The sequence below is a fragment of the Bombus huntii genome, unplaced genomic scaffold, assembly GCF_024542735.1.
Source record: "Bombus huntii isolate Logan2020A unplaced genomic scaffold, iyBomHunt1.1 ctg00000160.1, whole genome shotgun sequence".
NCBI classification, from domain to species: Eukaryota; Metazoa; Arthropoda; class Insecta; order Hymenoptera; family Apidae; genus Bombus; species Bombus huntii.
This window is the reverse complement of record NW_026099401.1, coordinates 79,026-88,452: the sequence shown is the minus strand read 5'-3', so window position 1 is coordinate 88,452 and position 9,427 is coordinate 79,026. Positions and strand designations below refer to the sequence as shown.

Genomic DNA, 9,427 nt, shown 5'->3' with positions numbered 1-9,427 from the left:
CATAAGTTTATATACATTATCTAATGTCAATCGAAGGTATCAATTCTTTTTCTCCATAAGAGTACTTTTTCATTTATATGTGTTCAAAAATACATGTGTTCAACCGTGAAGCATATGTCACCTACAACGAAAAAGAGTTTTCCTATACTTAATATTTCCTTTATATACCTATGAAAGTCTATTCTTCGCGTAGTATGAAATTATGAATAAATCTGGAATATTGTTCAATCTGAAAAGAAAAATAACTTATTGACATCATTCATTGATACGAGATTCAGAATGTTTGTTTTGTCTTGCAGAAAAAGAAGGCAGCCCTCCCTTTCTTTTAATGTGAAATAGAAAGCGAAAATTTGAAAACAGATTTTTTGGAAATTTACTTGCAAATATCGTTTTCAATATCGTGATTTTCTTCCCAATGGTACTGTACTTTCAAATTTTCCAGTATCCCTCTAAAAACAAAAAGTCGAACCTCGTTATTGTTAACGTAGGCATTACAAGGAAGAGAAGTATTAGAAAGCAGCTCCTTTTTGTTATGGATTTCTTTATAATCATGTAAATAAGAAATTCCGGAAATTTTTTCCTAAAGAATTTAATTCTTGTGCTTTGATTGATAATTATTACACTACATACTAACTTTTCGCATACTGTTCGCGTCTAACAATTTCCTAATAATAACTACTTCAAAATAACATATGTTCTTGCACGAATTCAAAAGTACGTATGATACAATTACAATTGATTCTAAAATAATAATTATTTAAAGATATTAAGATACTAATTAAACGTTTCACTATATTTCAAAATCTGGAACAACAAATTTTTATTTATAAAAAATGAAACTGTGTTTATATATTCTTTGTCATGATGCTATTTCTTATTACCATGTCGACATTTTTTAAAATTCATTTTGTTATCTCTACGCAATATGAAAATTCATATACTGCTTAATATTTTTTACATATTATCCATCCACCGCATGATATCTCCTGAAAAATCAAAATATTAATGTTATATTATTACAATGCTTCTTAAATTTCAATTTTTGACAAATTTGAAATCCAATATATTTTGCACAATTATTATTTATCAAAAAATTCCAAGTTAGTAACTTTCTTTTCAAATGGCAAATAACATATACTTTGACTTACCTGTAAGTTTTTGTTCCTAATCATCATTTCCTCTTATAGAACATCATTATTGTTCTTATAATTACTACCAGTGTCATAGATATTGTAGTGGCTACAACTGAATTAATAGAAAATGATAAATAACTGTGTATAACACTAACACATAATTGTGTATAACAATGACAGATAACTTTTACTTACATATCAGTCGATAAGGGATTACTGTGATATCCTGTTGATGTTTCTTAAGGCACTTGATTAGGTGCGATACGGTATCATTCCTTATGGTATACTGTAGATAAGTATTTTAGAAAATAACAAGAATAAATCTAAATTATTCAGAGGTTCCAGTTTCGGCTTAGACATAAATACAGGGCCATTTGCAAAGAAGAAAGGGTGCGTTTCTACAGCCTCGTTATAGTAACCATGAATACCAATCTCTGAATTACTGGTTACTAAACATAAATATCCTATAAAATTTAATATATTTCTTTAATTTTTAATACATACATGAGTTAGTAGTTCTAAATTATGAATCATCCTACCTGTGATATTACGCTTTTCCTTATAATATCATCACTCGAGTGAACAACATTAAGATCATGTAAACCATGTCATCCTATCTTACTGTGAAGATACTTAGTTATGTTATCTAACATTATAAAAATATCATCAAATTCAAGTCCTTTTATTCACATCACATGGCCACGACGATCTGGTTCTTCGTTATATAATGTTCTAAAATTTGTCGTATATATAGGATGTACAAACCGTGATATCAAGGTATCAGTTCTTCCTTCCCAAGGGACAGTTTCATTAAAATTCTGATAGAATTAAAAATTAATTATTAATATTCTAACAATCATATATGTTAAATACATTATAGTCAACGATATATACCTGAGCGAATGTAGGGGTGATTCCTTGATAATTATAAATGTCATCAGCCCACATCATTGTGCCACTTCTTTGTACTCCAGCCTCTAGATTAACAGCCTAAACAAACATACGAAATTTTATAGAAGCTGTACAAAATATAGTATATATGCGCAATATTGAAGCGTTCAAGGGGATATAAAGGTAATGTACATCACATACACGTGTACTCTCATGCAACAAAATACAATTAGATTTAATAGTATAAGCTCTTTTATTCATCATAATAGATTGGAAATTTAAGTGTCTTACGAGGGTGAGTAAAAAGTTACCCGCTCTGTCGGTGTAGAATTTATTTTAAGCAATTGTCAAAAAAGACATACATCATTTTTTGACATAATCACTCGATTTCTGTATACACTTTGTCCATTTGCCGAAGGACCTTTGTATTTTCTCATTAAAAAATGTTTTGGGCTGAGCTGCGAACCACGAATGCATCGTCGTCTTCACCTTTTCATCAGCTTTTTCGGCATCCATCTCGCACAAACTTTTTAAAATCCAAATCTGTCGTGTACTATTGCATAAGCAGAGCCGTGGCTGATTTGCAAATGATTTGCCACATTATCCACTGTCACTCGTCTATTCCATAGAGCATAAGTTCATGAGCACGTTCAATGTTGTCATCGTGGATGTGGACGGGCGTCCAGCTGTTTTTTCATAACACTTGTGCGATCTTCTTTGAACTTTTGTGCCCATTCAAACACACTTCGTGACAAAACACTTTCTCCATAATGTGCATTAAATCTTTGATAAATATAGGCATCAAACATAACCTCCGACCACAAGAAACGAATCACAGCATCCTGCACTGTTTTCCTGCAAATCACCATTGCAAAGCGCCATTACTCGCGCAACGGTCACAAACGAATTGACGTAACACAAAGAAACCTGCGCAGCAGCACTGAACAGATATTGACGTCATACGAAGAGTGCAGATGGATCAATACGGTCGACAGAAGTTTTAACTATCTGGAGTGCGGATAAATTTTTACTGAGAGTCGTATAGGAATCTATAATCTGTAAGTACACCTTTGGCTGAATGGAAATTTCTCTTACATATAGTCAAAAATGCAGAAACTGTGTATTGAATTGGAAAGTGATAAAAAATAAGTGAAGTTTCGAGGTTGCATGTGATTGCATGAGTACACAGGACGTTTTTAGCGAATAAAAAATAATTTTGAAAGACACGAGACTTATCTTGTATTTTATGCACTCTCTGTGTCCGAATTTCCAGAAGCTCTCTATCTTATGAAGTGTTTTAGATTAGCCGGAAAATTTTGTACGTACATACAAGAAGTATACGATCTAAGTGGAATATTCCATTATTCTCTTGATACAAAAGAAACGAAATTTACAGAACTTCTCAGAAAGTTGGTTTATTATTACCAAATTAATAGAATTAATATACGTTTATCATCTTTACATACCTAAGTTGTGGAGGTTTATCGTGCGTAAAAAATTAGTGTCGTTTCAAAGTTACATTTCGTACATTTTAAGCCTATAATTTGTAACGTACAAAACAATGTAAATTTGAGCTGTTTCTTATCTCCACAATAAGAAAATCCAACTTTACGTTTTTTACACAATGATATTTATGGAACAGTAATATCATATTATTGCATCGCTTGGAGAATGAAGTCAAGGTACGATGTGACCCTAGTGTAAACGCTGGGATACCCAGCTGTGCCGCACTTATAAGCATAAGACACAATACCTATTAAATACGAGGTTAATTCATGTTGTATCAGCAGTGATCCGCCGCGGTCAGCCTGAAAGGATCGTTAAATTTTTAATCAAAGATACTGAAATATATCGATCGAATTGTATTGAAATTATACTTATATACAGTAATAATCTTCTATTGATTTGTGTATTGAAATACTCCAATTTATAACGTACATGTTATATGTATTTTGAGCAAAACTAAGATTAGAGGAAATTAGATTAAATACCATAACGAGGTGTGAGAAGTGGGCAAAACTATTAAATTGTGTTTATCTATTATTTTTAATGTTTAAGACGTCGATTTGATGTTAATTCGAATCGACGTGTCTTCAGATACCGTATAGTTTGTAGTAACTCTGTAACTTAATTACCGTACAAGAATCCTCTCCACCCTGAGCATGTTCGGCGCATATTATACCATCAGTGATATCAGGTGCATTAGGAAATTTGGAATAAGCTATTTTGCATTCGGCGTTCTTAATCACTGGCATTTGTACTTCCATTAATGCATTACGTCGTGGTCGTCCTACGAAGAAAATAAGAAAGATATTTAAGACTGGAACTATTTAATTTTATTATAAAATTGATATCACTTACTATATCTTAATGCTCCCGATCCAGCAACAAGGGGGTTATAGCCGACGAAGTTGCTCTTTCGTAGGGGCTCTTTCGTACAAATGGGATATACGTACCCTGAAAAATAAAAAAATAAATGAAAATGCAGGAAACTAATGACCAAAAGTATGAGAAAGAATTATACACGCTTTATGACACAATATATGTGTACAGTAAGAAATTTCAGGATATGATACTTCAGTAATACTCAATAGCATATATATATATATATATATATATATATATATATATATTTGAGGACTTACTCGAAAATGGCACCTCCTCCACCAATCTAAGAATGGCAATATTATGATTGTGTATGTTTTCTATTCCATCCATATGTGCACAATGTGCTGCGGTCAAAACATGCCTAGCCGATATCAGGGAACCTCCGCACTTCCATAGTGGTTTGTCTGGGTTTCGGGGATTACGAAAACCTAATGCAGCGATTCATGGCCAAGCGCCTAAAATGCAATAGTCATAGTTGTGAATATACATAATTTTTTCTCACATAACGAGTAACAACGATTATTACCTATTCGAAATTCGATCATACAGCAGACGATAAGTACATACGTACAAATACTCTGAAACAGAGATTTGATAAAGACAGAAATTAAATTTTTATTCCAGTGGAATACAAATTATTAAATAATTCTATATAATTTCTATTTGAACTATACTGAACTATAAAGTTCAAACGTGTAATTTCTGCCCTAACAGTTTTTGATCTCTATCCATATTATTACTCCTATATCAATTTTTTATTTCAAGCAAAAAGATACTCTTCCTAACATGAAGTAAAAGAAAGAAATAATTCAAGTTAATAAGTAAAGTTACTACCGATAAAATCATAGCATTATTATTTAGTCTAATTGAAATGTACATTGATGTGCTGTTTAATGCCTTTAAAGTTCATTCTTTGCAGTAAATGGCTTATTATTAATCGGAAAGAAAGACATAAAACGTACCAAGTTCAGCTGGTTTACCATCGACCACCCTGGTATGAGAGACGTTGCTAAAACCTCAGTATGGTGGTCGCAAAGCCTTATACTTATACACAGTTTTTATTAAAATTTCTCTCTTCTCTTTGTTTGGATCGTTCGGACAGCAAACGATCGTAACATTGCCCTGGTATCTGCACACTGATCGTCTATAAAAATCGGTGGCTGTACGGTACTGTATCTGCCATATTTCTTGCAGAGGTTTACATTTTCTGTAGTCAAGGCACCTGCCTTCTTGATTGTCCGGTGTGGTACATTCTGGATCAAACAATTTTAAAACATTTATACAGTTCAAAGATGCGTAAGAAAGCGACACCGATTACTCAACTTTCGAAGTAAAAAGCCGATCGAGTCCACCGGATTGCCCTACAGACACGTATTAATCCGTAAGAGTTAGTCATCATGTTGATAATAATTATCTAAAGAAACTTTTCACGTGAAAATATAAAATTTTAATTGATTAGATATTGTGTTAGCCATACTTAAGAAAGAAAATGAAAATGAATGAAATGAAAGAAAAGGACTACCTTCAACCTCATTTTTTAAATAAACACTTTGTCAGTTTTGCGGTAAATAAGTTCTTAGGAATTCAGGACAGTTTTTAGTGAATCATTTTGTTTCGACCGTTCGCGGAGAGACGCGATCGCGAGATAGCACGTCAACGAGAGTTGTAATTTCCCGTTACGATTAAATAATCGACGCCACGAACTGATCAGTTCAGTAGTTCAATGAAATTCCACAGAATTAACACAAATAAATTAATGTTTATTTCAACAACTTATTAACTAGAAAGATATAAATGGAACAAAAAAAATGTAACTGCGTTTTGGTTGATAAGTAATGCGCGACATACCACCTGTGTTGACGGTTCGACTTCTCGAAAAGTTCTGAACGCCTTTCGATTTTTTTCGTTTTTTCTGGAAGGCGACCCCCACTACGTTCGGATCACGCCACATTCTTTTACGCGAGGTAAAATAACGACCACGAGTCGACGTTTCTGGAAGTCGCCCTGCTTAATGAATCATGCGCTTGCCACTACAATGTTTGTTTGCCGGGCAGACGCGACGGTCCGTCTGCGACATTATAGTGCCGCGATCGATAGTTAAGAATATGACCTATGGTAAGCCGCATGGCGTAACATTCTCCCCCCGTTGAGAGGGTACCGATCAAACTAGCGAGGTGTGGTTGAAGTTCCCATCTTATTTCGTCTCGGTGGCTAGTTGTTCGGGTTTCTCGAGATCGGGTTGAATTGGCAGTGGGACAAGCCTTTTGACGCCCCGATCCAAAATGCTTTTTGCCGTCTGAACTGTAGCTGTCCGGATGACACTGTCACGACCGGCATACTTCAAATCCGACGGACTGACGATAGAGATAAAGCACTCGGCGACAATGTATATCGCTGAAGTGCCTAATGAACCATCAACATCCCAACGGTCCTTCCACCGAAGGTTCTAGAAGAAAGAGCACGTGGCAACGGTCGCGGACGCCTAGCAAATGCATGGACGGTGGGGATGTTGAGGGATGACAAAAGAAAGTAATCGGATCCGATCGAAAGTAAAATCATAAGAGTCAGTCTTAAAAAGTCACGCCCAGAGTTCGGAAGTAGATTGTAAAGTGTATTGATGTTAGAAAAAAAATAAAGTTTTCTTTTTTTTATTTTTTACCTCAAATTCCTTTTTTATTTTGTTATTTTACGTGACAACACCATCGGCGCCTGGATGAACTCGGCCCAGAGGCCAATGCATGGAGGGAACGTTGTCCTCTCTGAGGATGACGATTGTGCCCTTTTGGATGCTGTGTCCACCCTTGCTCCATTTATTGCGGTTGGTTAGCTCGTTCAAATACTCCTTATGCCAGCGGTTCCAAAAATGTTGTTTAAGCTGTTGGATATGCTGCCATTTGGAGAGTCGGTTCGATGGAATGTCTCTGAAATCTCGATCACGTAAGCACATTAATGAATCGCCAATGAGGAAATGTCCGGGAGTGAGGGCTAGGAGATCATTTGGATCGGTGGAGATAGGAGTTAGCGGGCGGGAATTGAGGACTGCTTCTATTTCTATGATAAGAGTATTACGGTGTTAAGCTCATATGTTTCTGTTTCTCCACTCGCGCTGCGCCATAATATCCTTTGATATTTCCGATCCTCTGGTCGTACGAGGAATTGCCGATACATTTTCTCGATCTCGCCAGTGAGTACGTACTGATGAGCGCGGAATCTAATTAATATACAAAATAAATTGTGAATTGATTCGAGAATATAGGATTTCCCCATTTTCATGATTATCGTGATTTTTGTATAAATATATTTTTGAAGATACTAATAATTAGGTACTTATAAATTAGTATTATCAATTATTTTGCATTTATAATTCCGCCTCTAGTATAAGTGTTAATTGAAAACTAACTTTATGTTTCAAAAAGTACTAGCAAAGTCGTTGAGTAACAAGCCACTGATGCTAACACAAATAGCATTGTCGTAATTAAATATTTCTAAATATTCATTTTTCATTTTGAACCTGTAGAAACAATTTATTATATATACTATTAGCTAAGTAATTGCATATTTAATTAAGTCGAAATATAAAACTTAGTTATTTTAATAATTTAAAAAATAAAAAACTGACAAACATTTCAATTTAATTTATGGTTGGAACAAAAGACATTTCATTAATTGAAATATTGCAACGCAGAGTACTTTCCAAAATACGCCGAGAGTATTCCTGATGGTGAAACGAGCGTTGCTTCATCGAACGCAGCTAAAGAAAACAACATCTATGTAGTTGGTGGTACGATGCCTGAAATAGAGGGCGATAAATTGTACAATACCTGTACTATTTGGGGTCCCGATGGAACTTTGATAGCAAAACACCGAAAGGTAAGTAATATATTCCTTTATGGCTTTGAATTTGAAAATATTGGGGCGAAGAAAGTGACTCTATCTAGGAATAATTTAGGAATATACATATGTACATACGTATACTATAACCAATTCTATAATTTACGGTTTATAAAATACGTTATGATACGGGAAACGCCCATTTTTGTTGTAATGTGTTTGTGTTGTATAAATTTTTCAAATACTTAAAATATTATTATACTTATTTTTTCTCCTTTTTAAACATTATTAAATGATAAGATTTTTTAATAAAAGAAAGTGATAAAAACGCTGTCAGTTATTAAATAAAAAATAATTAAAGTTTAGGAGTTGGTAACTTTGATATTAAATTACAAAAGTTGCAGCAATAGAATTAGCGACCACATTTTTATGTTATTAGGTACATCTATTCGACATCGACATTCCTAATAAGATTACTTTTCGAGAGAGTGATTCACTCAGTCCTGGTAACTCCCTAACGACGTTCGATGTGAAGGGCTGCAAAATAGGTATTGGCATTTGCTATGATATTAGATTCGAGGAAATGGCACGCATTTATCGGAACAAAGGTACAGTAACTTAATCGATCAATACTTAACTAGCAAAAAATTAAATATCTTTCTTAAATATATTCTATATAAAATTAATATAATCTGTAACTCTGTATAAACAGAAGCTTAATTTAAAAAAACCAGTATATTTGCTGAAAATGAAACAAATAAAAGAATTAAAAGCACAATAAGAGGACTGTCCTCGCATATTCAGAAATGATGGAATGTGAACCGTGCAACTACGAAGTTAATTGGTATTCGGTAGCTTCATATTTCCTGCTTCTCTGGGTTAGGTTGCCAAATGCTGATATATCCAGCGGCATTCAATATGACCACTGGACCACTGCACTGGTCATTACTTCAGCGTTTCAGAGCGAATGATAATCAATTATACGTTGCCTGCATATCACCGGCTCGTGTTCCTTAAGCAAGTTACGTCGCATGGGGACATACACAGTTGACCAATCCCTGGGGAAAGATTCTTTACGATTTGGAAACTCAAGAGAATATGGCAGTCACCGATATCAAAAAAAAAAAAAACTGGCGAACCGTGTGTTACCACAACGAGACACGCGATGCTATTTGTCGCTTTAA

At 34.3% G+C, this 9,427-nt stretch overlaps 1 long non-coding RNA gene across 1 annotated transcript; it reads right to left on the bottom strand.

Moving 5' to 3' along the window:
* Nucleotides 1-1,691: 1,691 nt before the first annotated feature.
* LOC126877409 (uncharacterized) lies at nt 1,692-2,825 on the bottom strand. Its single transcript, XR_007694993.1, has 3 exons — nt 2,336-2,825; nt 2,028-2,123; nt 1,692-1,951 (listed from the first exon to the last, which is right to left on the bottom strand). It is a non-coding gene; the product is annotated as an uncharacterized LOC126877409 (long non-coding RNA).
* Nucleotides 2,826-9,427: the final 6,602 nt, after the last annotated feature.